Source organism: Cervus canadensis, chromosome 29 (genome assembly GCF_019320065.1).
Source record: "Cervus canadensis isolate Bull #8, Minnesota chromosome 29, ASM1932006v1, whole genome shotgun sequence".
In the NCBI taxonomy this organism is placed as follows: domain Eukaryota; kingdom Metazoa; phylum Chordata; class Mammalia; order Artiodactyla; family Cervidae; genus Cervus; species Cervus canadensis.
Window position 1 is genome coordinate 35926166 of NC_057414.1, and position 14517 is coordinate 35940682.

The 14517-nt window shown below is 44.7% G+C and overlaps 1 pseudogene; it reads left to right on the forward strand.

Annotated features, from left to right (window-relative positions):
* Positions 1-48: 48 nt before the first annotated feature.
* Positions 49-14517, forward strand: part of LOC122430724 — a 34647-nt pseudogene continuing 20178 nt past the window's right edge.

A 14517-nucleotide genomic window follows, 5' to 3' on the forward strand; every position in this document is an offset into this window, starting at 1 on the left:
AAAAGTATTCTCCCAGAGAAATCAGTGAAGTCTCAGGGGAAGCAGGACATGAAAAAGGATGAAACCAGTCTGGGTCTGATTTCAGGCAAGTCATGGAGAGGGAAGCTACAGCCTGATTTCACAGGGAAGTTGAGACATAAGTTGTGCCCCAACCCAAGGCTCAGTCTGTCAGTCAGTCATTCAGTTCAGTCGCTCAGTCGTGTCCGACTCTTTGTGACCCCATGAATCGCAGCACGCCAGGCCTCCCTGTCCATCACCAACTCCCGGAGTTTACTCAAACCCGTGTCCATCAAGTCGGTGATGCCATCCAACCATCTCATTCTCGGTCATCCCCTTCTCCTCCTGCCCCCAATCCGTCCTGGCATCAGTGTCTTTTCCAACGAGATAACTCTTCACATGAGGTGGTCAAAGTACTGGAGTTTCAGCTTCAGCATCAGTCCTTCCAGTGAACATCCAGGACTGATCTCCTTTAGGATGGACTGGTTGGATCTCCTTACAGTCCAAGGGACTCTCAAGAGTCTTCTCCAATACCACAGTTCAAAAGCATCCATGTTTCAGTGCTCAGCTTTTTTCACAGTTCAACTCACTTCCATCCATGACCACTGGAAAAACCATAGCCTTGACCAGATGGACTTTGTTGGCAAAGTAATGTCTCTGCTTTTTAATATGCTATCCAAGTTGGTCATAACTTTCCTTCCAAGGAGTATGCGTCTCTTAATTTCATGGCTGCAATCAACATCTGCAGTGATTTTGGAGCCCAAAAAATTAAAGTTTGACAGTGTTTCCACTGTCTCCCCATCTATGTCCCATGAGGTGATGGGACCAGATGTCATGATCTTAGTTTTCTGAATGGTAAGCTTTAAGCCAACTTTTTCACTCTCATCTTTCACTTTCATCAAGAGGTTTTTTAGTTCATCTTCACTTTCTGCCATAAGGGTTGTGTCATGTGCATATCTGAGGTTATTGATATTTCTCCCGGTGATCTTGAATCCAGCTTGTGCTTCTTCCAGCCCAGCGTTTCTCATGATGTACTCTGCATATAAGTTAAATAAGCAGAGTGACAATATACAGCCTTGATATACTCCTTTTCCTATTGGGAACCAGTCTGTTGTTCCATGTCCAGTTCTAACTGTTGCTTCCTGACCTGCATACAGGTTTCAAAGCTAGGGACCTGGGATTTCACTCTCCCACTAGTAGCTGCCTCTCATCATTCAACTAACACCCAGCTGCTGTCTCCGAGCCTTTGTATTAGATCCTCCAAAGACAAATGAAAGGTGACACTAGAAGCAAAGGGACACCACAGCTCAGGAAAATGCAACCTCAGATAATGTCTAGATTTCTACACTCACTCTGCCATCTCCAGCATCATATCTGGAATCCTGCAAGTCTAGAAAATTTCGTGGGTCTCTAGACATAAGCATTTTTAAAAATTCAGCTTTTAATTTATATAAAACTATAGTTAATGTACAGTATTGTATGAGTATTAGTTGTATGGGAAATTAATTCCCTTATACATACACATGTACCTGTTCTTTCTTAGGTTCTTTTCCCATACAGGACATTACAGACTATTGAGCAGAATTTCTGTGCTGTACAGTAGATCTTTTTTTTTTATTATATATTGAATAAAGTTTTATTGATATTAATCTCAAGCTCTCAACTTATCCTCTTCTACCTTTCCACTTTGGCAATTAGAATTATTGTTTTGACAAAGGGAGGTGTCTATAGACACTTTTTGGATGAAGGTCTGTGTTTGTGAGAGTGCAGTGGCCAGGGAAAGCAAGCCTGAGAGAGACTCATTTGAGATGATGCCAAACTTTGAGACGGACCCAGTCATGCAAAATGCTGGGAGAAAAATATTCTAGATGTGGGAAATAGCCACTGCTAAGAAACAAGGTAATCAAGCTTAATATATGGTTACCCTTCCACTGCCAACCTGCCTTCCATGTTTGGAACTTGGCATACAGGTCAACCACCATGACCTCATCCCATACTTCAGTTGTGAGTTACCAGCAATTAGGCATTACAGCCTTCCCAAGAAGGGAGAACCTGGGGCTATCACAAGGCTGAATCGGCTCTGGACTCAGGGACGTGTACACAAACTGGTTATCACCAGGAGCATCAGGTGCCAGGGGTACCACTACTGCCTCTGATTATCTCCATGTAGTTGTTCTCAGGAGTAGACACTCCAAGAAACTGATAGAGCAGAGAAACAAGTAATTACTCTTGTTTCATCTTGCGCCATGTGATTCCCATGTCCCTTTGACCACACTGCTCTCTGCCCAAAAACTCTTTCCTCTATTCCTCCTTCAAAGGTGGCCTGTGAATGACATAATCCCCTGACTCTGAAGCCTGGTGGCTGGATCTCAACTCACAATCAGCTGGGACCCAGAGATGTCCAGCCTTGTTCTCTGTTTCTGTCCTTTTGCTCCAACCAGATTCATAAAGCAAAGTCCCTGAAATACATAAATGTGATTATAACCCTCTCAAGGCCTTTGAAGTTCCACGGTCTCTTTAGAACATCAAAGAGGGAACATATCCCCTTCATTTAGGCTAGTCTGAGAGCCCAAACTCGCTCACTGAGGGGTTCCCTGAGGAAATATAAGACACTTATCTAAGTTGCCAGAGGCTGAGAAGAGAATGCTTCTCACTGTGAATGCAGTTCCATGTTATCCTGTCACCAAAGATCCCTGTTGTATGAATGAAGAGAGGGAGCTCTTTGGATTCTGAGTTGGGAGTGAGTCAGTCACCACCTGAATGACTGCTTCCTGGGGTCACTGCAACTGGAGCTCTCCCACTGTGCCTGGAACCCAGAAGAACAGCCCTGACTATTTCTTTCCTGCTGCTACACGGAGGCCTGTCTGCTGATAAAATCGGAGCCAGCCTTGAGGGGCAACAGGAAAGGAACTTTCACTCTGGTACTTGTAGATTTCTGAAAGCTCCCCAGCAGAGGATGCAATTGAGCTTTCGCTCACCTTGCCCTTCCTGGAAGTCTCCGAGCCTGGGAACCAGAGTTCCTGCATCCCAAGTCTTCACTAACTTACCTGCAGCCTGAAGCTGAGTCATACACCCCAGGGTTCAGTTTCCCATCTCCTGGATGAGGGAGACTGGACTTCCTCCAGAACACTTGTTCCAGACTGAAGCTCAGTGCCAATCATTGGAAAAATGGCTCAGAGGGGGCGTGTTGCTGAGGATGCTGAGGCTTCCTCTGGTGGGCAGGGGTCTGTAACTCTCTGGTGATGTTCCTGGGTCCTGGGCTCAGGACTGGGGGTGATGGAACAAGTGGCATACAGCTGCTGTGACGACGAAGACCTTAGAGGTCTTGCCCACTGGAACTTACCATCACTTGGGTTCTGTGGGTTGAGATGAGGCAGTTATAAGTCAGAAGTTACCAATGGCGAAGCTTGTAGATTCTTCAGTGGAAACCCAATTTAGGCTGATGAATCCTCTCTTCTAAAAAACTCTGGGAACAAGATATGCCAGAACTCTTAGACAAATTTTGTAGTTTTAAATAGTGTTTAAAGTAGGTCATTTTTTGAATGACCTGCCATTTGCTCTCTGGCTTGGTATGATGCCCATAGTTATAGTGGAATCAAAGGGCCCGTGGGGGATGCTCTCCCTCTTCCCATGACTCAATAGCAGTGAGTACAGCTCTAGCCCCTCCACATCTCGGGTAGGAATTTCAGCAGAAATGACATGACCTCCAAGTTTAACCGGAGAACTCATGTAGGTCTGGCCCTCTGGTAGGCACTATTCTTTTCCCAATGCTTCTTCCTTCCCTCCTGGGTCCTGTGCAAGCTGCCCACCTCCTGGTTACTGGCTTCTGAATTCCTCCTCCCTTCACTTGCAGATATCTACAAGGTCCCACTTGTGGCTCACTCCCTACCCAGGCCCAAACCCTCAACTGAAGATGGCACTAAAGAAGGGAAAACCAAGGAGGGGTCTGCCCAATTCATTCTTTATAAAAATGTCCACATTCCTTCTGCTTCCAGACCCTCTCCTGAATCATCAATACCTACAGCTAGATGACTCAGTAGCTTAGCAAGAGAGTGGAGATGCAGATAGGGTTGGAAGTAAGGTTGTCAGGTGAGGGGGGATGGTTTTCAGATGACAAGAGAAGAGTTGGAGTACAAAGCAGTGGTTATCCAAGCACTCACTCTTTGGAGACTTGCCTGAATCTGCTATCTTGGGCCCCTCATGGTATCACTAAGAGAGAAATTTCATTCTATAAACTTCTTACTCCAAAATGATTTCAAACATAACAAATATAAGAACAAAGAGTGTCATGTCCCTATATTTCATAATCTAACATCAATAACTACAAAACTAATTTCTCAGTCCCAGAGGTTGCCACATACTGGAGACTATGCAACATCCAGGTGGTGGACAATTGAGTTCCCAGTGAAGACATTCTTGATTTGTATCAGGTCTTTCTCTCCTTGCTATGTTCTCACTTGTGGAGGGGGAAGGGAAGGAGGAAGAGGGAGAATAAGAAAGAAAAAGAGGGAGAGTCAAATCTCATCATGAGGGACCACCATCAAAACCCCATGTCAACTTGTGTACCTCCAAAGACCCTAATTCCTAATTCCATCACAATGGCAGTCAAGGGTGGGCACAATTAAATCCATAGCAGCTATGCATATCTGTGTTTAAATCAAGACAGACCCTCATTTAATTCTCTTTTGTCCTCTTTATTTATTTTTCCTGAAGTATTTTAGGGATGAGATGAACATTTCACAAAATGTACATAATGAGTATTTGGGGTAAAATGATAAGATGTGAAAAAAATGCTCTTCTGTCCCCAATAAAATTACCATCTAATATCCAGTCCATGTACAAATTTCCTTGATTCACAAAAAGCGGTTTTCACAGTTTATTGAAAGAATGTAATCATATGTTGCACTTGGTTGTTCTCCTTTAAGGAAAAATATCTTCCTCTCCCAATTTTAATGCCATTTATTTGTTCAGAAACTGGGAGGAAGCAGGGTGGTTTTTCTTACAGAATGTCCCACCATTGGGTTTAGAGCAGGAGTCCACAATACCAGCACAGTGGGCCAGGGCCAGTACCAGTCTTTGCTCTATTAGGAACCAGACTTCCACAGCAGGAGGTGAGCTGCAAGTCAGTGAGGCTTCATCTGTATTATAGCTGCCCCCATCACTCTCTCATCACCCCCAGAAAGGACAGTCCAGCTTGTTTTCCTGGAACTGTTTGTAGTTATATAACATATGCTTAATAGAAACAAAAATAGCATAAATATTGATGATTATTTTCCTTTCTCAGTGCTCAGAATGGTGAGTTGGTGCCCTAGCAGTCTATCACAGTGACAAATTAGATGTTGCCTATTAACATTTGGACACATTTGGCCAGCTTAAAATTAAATAATCAATGTATGACAAGACCCACTGAAATGTTGTGAAGTAATTAGCCTCCAACTATTAAAAAAATTAAAAAAAAAAAAACAAAAAAAACAAAAAAAAACTCATGGGATCCAGCCCCATCCTTCATGGCAAATAGAAGGAGAAAAGGTCAAAGCAGGAGAGATTTCATCATCTTAGCCTCTAAAACCACTGTGGATGATGACTGCAGCCATTAAATCAGAAGGCATTTGCTTCTTGGCAGGAAAGCTTTGACAAACATAAACAGTTGTTTGAGAAGCGGAAACATCATTCTGGCCAACAAACTGATAGATGGTTGGCCTTTTCATTTGGATTCCTAAACTTTCTGTCCAGTCCTCACTGGTCTTTGAAGTCCCTCAGCTTTCTGGTCCATCATGATTCCCAAGATTATTTTGTGTGTTTCTTTACCAGGTCCTGAAATCAGCCTTCTCTTTAAGAATCCATGGATCGTCTGATGGAAAATGTATTTAGAAGCTACATGGTAGACCTCAGAATAGTCAGGGTTATCAAGCTGTCATTGCTTGTAGGCTTTACAATGGTCAGAGTAGGAAGTACATATTTTCCTTAAAAAATAAAATAAAAAGGAATTTAATTAGTTGGTAGAAACTTACTCTTTCAGTTCAAGATTTAAGACAGCAGGGTTTTAATTAAACTTCTTTATGTTATGTGTGAGCCTCTTTTTCTAGTCACTGAAAGGCTTACTTCAGAACAGTAGTTTTAATTATTGTTTTGTTTTTACCTGTTAACATATATATGACTCTGTCACAATAACAGAAGCAATATGAGGAACAATAAGTTGTTGAATATAGTTTCAGATTTCTTTCCTATTTTTCTTTTTGTTTTCTTTGGTTTTGTTTTGGATGGGCAGTATTTTTGTTTTTCCTTAGAAGATATTCCACTCTGAATGTAGTCATAATTCTGAATTCTAAAGCCACTTAAGTAATGTGTTGTTATGGGAAGCTAGTCACCAACTTGATGCAATGAGATTTATCAGTCTTTGTTCTGTATTTGTACAGTTCAATTCAGTCACTCAGTCGTGTCCTTCTGTTTGCAACGACTTGGACTGCAGCATGCCAGGCTTCCCTATCCATCACCAACTCCCAGGCCTTGCTCAAGTTCATGTCCATCAAGTTGGTGATGTCATCCAATGATCTCATCTTCTGTCTTCTTCTCCTGCCTTCAATCTTTCCTAACATCAGGGTCTTTTCCATTAAGTTAGTTCTTCCCATCAGGTGGGCAATAATTGGAGCTTCAGCCTCAGCATCCGTTCTTTCAGTGAATATTCAGGACTGATTTCCATTAGGATGAACTGGTTTGATCTCCTTTAAGTCCAAGGGACTCTCAAGAGTCTTCTCCAACACCATAGTTCAAAGGGCATATACGTGTGTCATTTGCCAGTGATGTCATATTCCCCTTTTGGGATTCAACCGCCAAAACTGAATTTAAACAATATGCAAAAATGAGCATTAAGTCACAGTGTCCCACCTACATACACCTGGCAATACAAGAGGCTCCTATTATATTCAAGGGACAGGCCTGGATAGATCCCACGCAGAAATAGGCCCTGGGAGTCCTGGATGAGTCATTAAGCACAACTGTGTTTATTTTGGCTGCCACAGTTGTTCTGTCTTCTTTTATTGGGAAGACATTTCAAAATTATTTTTTGTATGTTTGCTTTGGGAGACAAAATTTTTCAAGGCATAGATCCTATGGGGAAATTGTATCAGAAATATATCCATTTATCTTCAGCAGTGAAATTCATTGGCTTCTATGTCCCGGATGATCTTTCATTATAAACAGAAAGGAAACAAACATGTTTAGTATGCATTCAGTCGCTTTGTAAATCAACTAACTTGAGTTAAATTCCTCTCTGTCTCCGCTGCACTCCCAAGTCTAGGCCAGAAATAAAAAAGTGCAGAGACTGAAGGCTGATTTCTGCACATCATTGTGGAGATTGCATTCCAACTGTTTTTTTGGGAAAAAAAAAATTAGCTGCTAATATTAAAATCAGTAGATTGTACATAAATATCCAAACTTCTGATTCTATTGAAAACATGGACAACTGGCCTGCCTTCCAGCATGGTTGAAGTGGAGGAAAGGCTGCTCCCATTGGTCAGGTCTGTGCTGCCCAGGGTCCAGCATGGCCACCTAGTCCTACTATCATTTATCTTGCCTCCAGGGGCCATGAGTTTGTGAGAACTAGACTGCTGGCTCTCTTAAGATAAAGACTACTTTTGTCTTGATCAGCTTTGACTTTGAAGCCTTTAACCCAGAACCCAACACACAGTACTTCCTTGTACATTTGTTGGATGATATAAAATATCTTGTGGATGCATATGACATTTTTTCCAATACTGAAACCACGTAATTGAAGTACTACACTGCCCTAAATCTTTGATGCAGACTGGCATCATAGGTGCCCCTTATCTCTGCCATTTGACCCACTAGCTAAGGCCAGTTGTATGTCCCTGGGCTGTCCCTGAAGTCTTCACTTTGCCATCTGAAAACTTATCCTCCTAGCAATCTCCTCTCCAACGAAGACAGCAATGCATATCTCATGAGGTGGCTAGGAAGATGACATGAAACCATGAATGTTGAATATGGCCCTTAGTATCCATTTTTATGATGTTCTTAGCAGTTTTTTTTTCTTCAAGTAGGCAAGGTTCTAAATCTTCTTAGATGTCTATGCAGTTAGATGTTCTGCACTAACCCACTCCCTCCTTTTCCCTGTAGATGCTCTATGTGGGTAACATCACCATTGGAACCCCCCCTTAGGAATTCCAGGTTATCTTTGACACAGGCTCATCTGACTTGTGGGTACCCTCCCTCTTTTGCACCAGCCCAACTTGTTGTGAGTACAGACACCCGTACTTGGACCATCTTTCATTTGCCCTGCCACCCTGTTTTGCACTCTTGGCCCTGATGACACTCGTTTCTTGACTGCAGCTACACAAGTTAGGTTCAGACATTACAAGTCTTCCACCTTCTGGCCTACCCAAAAGACATTCAGCATTGCATATGGATCTGGGAGCATGAAGGGATTTCTTGCTTATGACACCATTCGGGTAATGTGTAAACAGAAGCTGTGTCAGGACTGCCTATGGAGTGACCATGGCTTGCAAAACAGATGCAGGACCATCTGGCAGGACCCTTCCTAGCCTAACTCCCATAGATATTGGCCATCTTACCCACAGGAATCAATCCCTGGGGAGGCAGTGCCTGTGGTGACACACAAGTAAACAGATTAAGTAACTCAGAGAGTGGCTTGAGGTGTGGACTTGCAGCTTCTCTGCCCATGAGCAGTTCAAGGTTCATTTTGTTGGGAGCGAGAAGAGCGGAAAAAAACACCCACTTTTATATTCTTAGACTGTTCCAGGCACTTTCAGGTAATAATTGTTTTAATCCTGCAACAACCCCACATAGCAGGTGGTCTGATTAACTCATGAGACATATGAGGAAACAGGTGCAGACAGCAAAGGCTTTGCTGAGGTCACATATATGGTGAACAATGGAGCTAGACCGGCTTTTCAGGACTGCAGTTGCTGTGGGGTGTTTGGGGACAGGATAAAACTGATCTAGGGACCCTCGGGGCAGTCAAGGGCTTTAGGTATCCAGACTGGTAAACTGGAGGCCAGATAAGTCAGGGGCCCTGATAGATGAGTTCTCACTTTAGAGCACAGTTGAGAGTCTAATAAAACCTATGGCCTGCCTCCTCAACACACTTCAGTAGTTCCTCTCTCTCTCTTTCTCTCTCATACCCAAAGTAATACAGACATATCCCCAAAAGTGAATTTCCCAAGCAGTAATTTCATAGATCCCTACAAGCAAGATTGTGTTTTCAGCTTCTGTCTTCCTGGACAGATGCAGAATCCACAGTGCCTTACAGAGAATGCAGTCCATTCCTGTCATTAGGCCACAGTGATGCCAAAGAGAAGGCTACCTTGTTCTCGGCTCATTTTGTCCAGAAGGGGGCACTGATGGGACCTGGCCTGACTCGGTTGCCCAACCTGTACAGAAGCCACGAGGCCAATTTGACTCACTCAGTTGGTGTTTTTCAGAGGGCCAGATGTTATAAAATTCACAGCCTCTCACAAATGGAACCCTAATTCCCCTCCCAGCTTGGTCTAACCATCTGAAGTCCACCAAAGACACAGCCCAAACTCAATTCTTCTCTGAGGATCTAATGACAGTGCACCCCATTCCAGTCCTAGTCCCACTTCACATATCTGTAAGTGGGAATACTCTTCTCTCCCACAGATTGGGGACCTTGTAAGTACTGACCAGCTGATCGGTCTACGTGTGGCAGAATACAGGTGTGAGGGTGTACCTTTGATGGCATCTTGGGCTTGAACTACCCTGAGCTACCCATCTTTGGAGCTATCCCCATCTTTGACAACCTGAAGAATCAAGGTGCCATTTCTTAGCCTGATTTTGCCTTCCACTTGAGTAAGTAAGTTTGATATGGACAATGCCTTTTCTAAATTAGCTGTAAGATGTTTTCAGTTGCACGAAAATTATAGAACACTTGATAAAGAAGTATTCTGAGAGATAATCTAACCCAGGATAACTATAGGCCTAGGGCCATACCTAGCTTCACCACTGGCTTTTATAAATAATGTTTTATTGGAACACAACCATGCTCCTGGGCTCAAGACCAGTAACTTGGTCTAGGGGACTGAGTGAGGAGGAATACTAATGGGAGGCAACAGGAAACAAGTTGGAGGAAAAGGCAATAGGATTTGCCTATGAATTTGATAAGGAAGGAAGGAAAAGGATGGTGGGTAGCTTTCCTTCCTCATTAGCATTTCATGGCAAGCTCAGGACTAGCTACCCAATTTGTAGGAGCCAGTGAAAAATGAAAGTGTGTGACACAAAACAAAAGTGTGGGACCCCTTGTCCACTAAATATTAGGCATTTCAAAACATGGAGAGCAGAGGTGGGTTCCCTTCTGAGTGTGGGGCCCTTTGGACAGTAGAGGTCACAGGCCAGCGGAGCCTAGTCTGGGTGATCTGAACCCACATCCTTAGCACTCCCAGGCCTTGATTTTCTTGAAAAATGACAACCTGGAGAGAGCCAAAGTACTTCAGCAGTCTGTCCTCTGAGGCTGTCTGAGGACTCAGGTCACAGGAGGTCCAGGGCATCTTCAGAAGACATAGTGGGTGGAGCCCAACCAGGTGACTCAGCTTGTAACCTCCTCTGTACCACTCATTAGCCAGTAACCAACCTCAGTCTGGTTCTCAATCGCTCCTAGACTCGATTTCTGCATCTGTAGATGGGGAACTTATTAGGGCCTTGATGGGTGGAGAAGCAAAGCTCTCAGACAGTGCTGTTGTTACTGTCCTCCAAATATCCCCTCCTCTATTCTCTCTACACATGCAGGGCAAAAGGCAGTGTGGTGATGTTTGGTGGGGTGGACCAACACTACTACAAGGGAGAGCTCAACTGGATACCATTGACACAAGCGGGTGACTGGCGTGTACACATGGACCGGTAAGCCTCTCCCTCTGAGGGTCAACCCAAGGGATGCTCCCACTACTATACATGGACACAGGCAGACACACACAAATGGATTCTCAGACACATAGTAACACAGACATATATACCACCCACAACGACACAGAGAGACACACAGCCACATGGAAACACATAAGCAGACACATATAAACATACACGGAGACATGTATAAACATGCATACTAGTCAGAGACACACAGAAACACACACATACATACAAACACACATACAAACAAACACACAAGCACATAGATACACAAACAACCCATGCATTCATAATCACCCCAGTCCTCTTGACCAGCACTCTGACCAGGATCCTCACAGGGTCCAGAGAGGTCTGTGCAGCTGGGAGAGCGTTGCACCCACTGCCCTGTGAGGCGGGGAGCACAGTCAGAGGACTCTGCAGTGTGGTGAACAGGGTCAGGGAGGATTTCACCAGCCTGGACAGCGTTATAAGATGACCAACTGTCCAGGGTTACCTGGGACCAAGCAAGTTCTCAGTACAGATAAATGTAAGTTTAAAAACAGGGTAAGTCCTGAGCAAATGGGGAAAACAGGTCTCCTTCTAGAGAAGCTACTCAGCAGTGGAGAGAGGTTGGCTGCAGTCTTAAGACATGAAAGCAACTAATAAAAAGACACCCCACGTACATGGGCATATACTGGGGCAGGGGCTATAACAGAAAATCAGAAAGGTGAGATCCAGAAGTGACCTGAGGACAAGAGGCAATAACTGATAGGATTCTGTGTGATACACTCAGACAAAAGCTGACCTGTCTTTTGGAGTTTCTATGTGCTAGTCATGTATTTCCTGGCCAGGGTCTCAAGGTCCGAGCTGGTTGCAGCAGCAGTGCTGGGAGACACCCTCTCACAGAGGAGCCCTTCATTCCCACCACTATGAGAATCTCCTGACCCTGCGAATCTCCATCTTCACCCTGTGGTTGACTGGTTATTTGCAGAGCTCTCTGGATGTTTCTCATTCATTATTTTCATAGTCTTCATTCACTCACTAAACAGAGAAGCGTTGTGCATCCACTGTGTGCCAGGCACTTTAGGGAGGCAATGAGAATAAAACTCGCCCTCACATCTAAGAAGGCAGATGCACGGAAGTGACACACACTCATAATGAATTGTGACTTTGGTACATGCTAGACGTGAGGAAGGGTCTACAGAGAGTGTCAAGAAGGGAGACTGATAAATACCGGGGGAAAGACTTCCCTGAAACCATATCAGTTAAGCTGGAATCTGGAAGATAAGAAAAAATTTGTTTCTTCAAAGGGGAGGGGACTCTTCTAGGAAGGAAAACCAGCTTGTGTCAAGGTACAAAAGATCCTGGTGTACTCAAGTACTGCATTCAGGGATGTCAAGGAAGATGCCGTGTCAAGAGAAAGGGAAAAGATTCAGGGTAAGAGACAAAGGGCTGTTTAGGAGACAGTCGGGAAGAGGGCAGCTCTGGGGAGACTCAGAGTGACCTTGATGCCTGCTTTGTTCCACTGTCTCTCAGCATCTCCATGAAAAGACAGGTTAACTGCTTGTTCTGGAACCTGCGAGGCTCTTGTGGACACTGGGGCATCACTGACCCTTGGCTCAAGAAGACTGATCAATAACATCCAGGAGCTCATCAGTGCCTCGCCATGGGGTTCCGAGGTGGAGGCTCATGCCCCAGGATCACTCCCAGTCTCCACACACAACAATGATCCCCAGGGCCAACCTCTCTCCCTCTCTCTCTAATAGCACTACGTTTCATATTTTGTGGTCAATAACCTGCCCTCTATTATCTTCAACCATCAATGGCATCAACTACCCAGTGCCAGCTCGAGCCTACATCCTCGAGGTGAGGGGAGGACCCTGAGGGTGGTTCTCAAATAGGGACTCAAAATAACCCTTGGTCTGCTGCTGGGAGGAGGCCGCCCTCTGCAGGCCATCTCTCACTATTGCAGATGCTGCTGAGCCCTGTGGCTGGGCCAGAACCTCCCACAACACCAACCGTTTGAGAGTAAAGGCCCGTTTGGGACACTGATCATCCCGAAATAAATGCGGAGACGCCACACCATGCTGGCATGGTGGGAGTCTCAACGAGAGAGGAACACTAAGGTCCTCAGTGTTCAAGGAGCTTCAGTTCAAAATGAAACTTCAGATGCATGAACCCGGGAAGTCAGCACTAGCAGTCCCTGAAATAGGCCACGTGACAAGGAGAATGGCTGGGGACAGTCCCAGTGTGCTGTCTCAACACAGGGAATAACACTCTCCCTCCCCTTCTCGCAGTTTTCCTGGTTTGGATGATAAATTACATGGTCAGCCTAGTTCTCGGCTAACACCTTCCCCTTGCTCTGGCCAAGTGACGCCTTTGTGAGTTGGGATACCTGACCCTTCTCTAGGGAGGTTGGATGCTAAGGGGAATAAAGAGTGCATGGTGACTGCTCAGCCCCGGCACAGGGTGGAGGCTTCATGTCAGCTCCCTGTGGGAGTTCAGAGCAGGCTGGTGGGCTCAAACAAGGCTTTGAGGAACAGAGGGAATTTCAGGAATTCTAAAACCACAAACTCATGGAGCCATATGGAGGGTTGCTTGGTTCTAGGCAACACTGCACTGGATTCCATGCAAATGGCATCCCAAGGTGCTCTGCATTGGGGCACTGGGGACTTACTAGGGGTGATGACGTCTACGGACTGACTGGTGGGAATGGGGAATCAGAGTAATTTACCCAATCAAGCCTGGAGTGGCCAAAGAGGGTGAGTGTGGGCTGAAGGAGGTTTCCCAGAGCTCCTGAGTTAAGTCTTCAAGAACGTGTTGTGGGCACTGCTATATTTAAGATGCATAACCAACAATGAGTTACTGTGTAGCACAGGCAACTCCGCTCAGTTATATGACAGCCTGGATGGGAGGGGTATCTCTGGGACCAGGATACACGGATTCATATGGTTGAGTCACTTTATTGTCCACCTGAAACCCAGAATATTGTTAATCAGCTATATTCCAATACAAAATAAAGTTTTTTTTAATGAAGTATGGATTGTGGGGATGCAGGAGGAGAACCGGCATTCTCTGCAGAGAAAACAAGGAGCAGGAGTCAGGAGGAAAGAGACAGGGAGTGAGGAGAACCAGGGGACACTCTTGTTCTTTTCTAAAAATTGTGTTGAAGTGTGGCTAATCTTCAGTGTCGCCTTAAGTTCTGCTGCACAGCAAAGTGACTCAGTTATACACATAAAAAATATATATTCTTTTTCTTATTCTCTTTCATGTGGTTTATCACTGGACATTGAATATAGTTCCTTATGCTCTACATTAGGACTTAGTTTTTTTAACATTCCTTGTTTCCCCAACTCCCAGTTCTCCTCTCCCCCACACCCTTCCTCATGGCAACTGCATGTACAGGCCCTTTTTGGTTTTGGATGAGCTCTCACATATCCCCTGCTAAAAGGAAAATCCTTTGATACTTACCAAAAGAGGGAAATAAAACCAAGAATTGTGCTGGGTCTGGATATTTGTGGGAGTCGCATGTAAGGGCTCAGGGTGCCTGGTGTGTGTCTCTGACTCCCTCAGGATTCTAGAGGCCACTGCCATACCACCTTTAAAGAGCACACAGTGAGTACATCTACAGAGACGTGGATC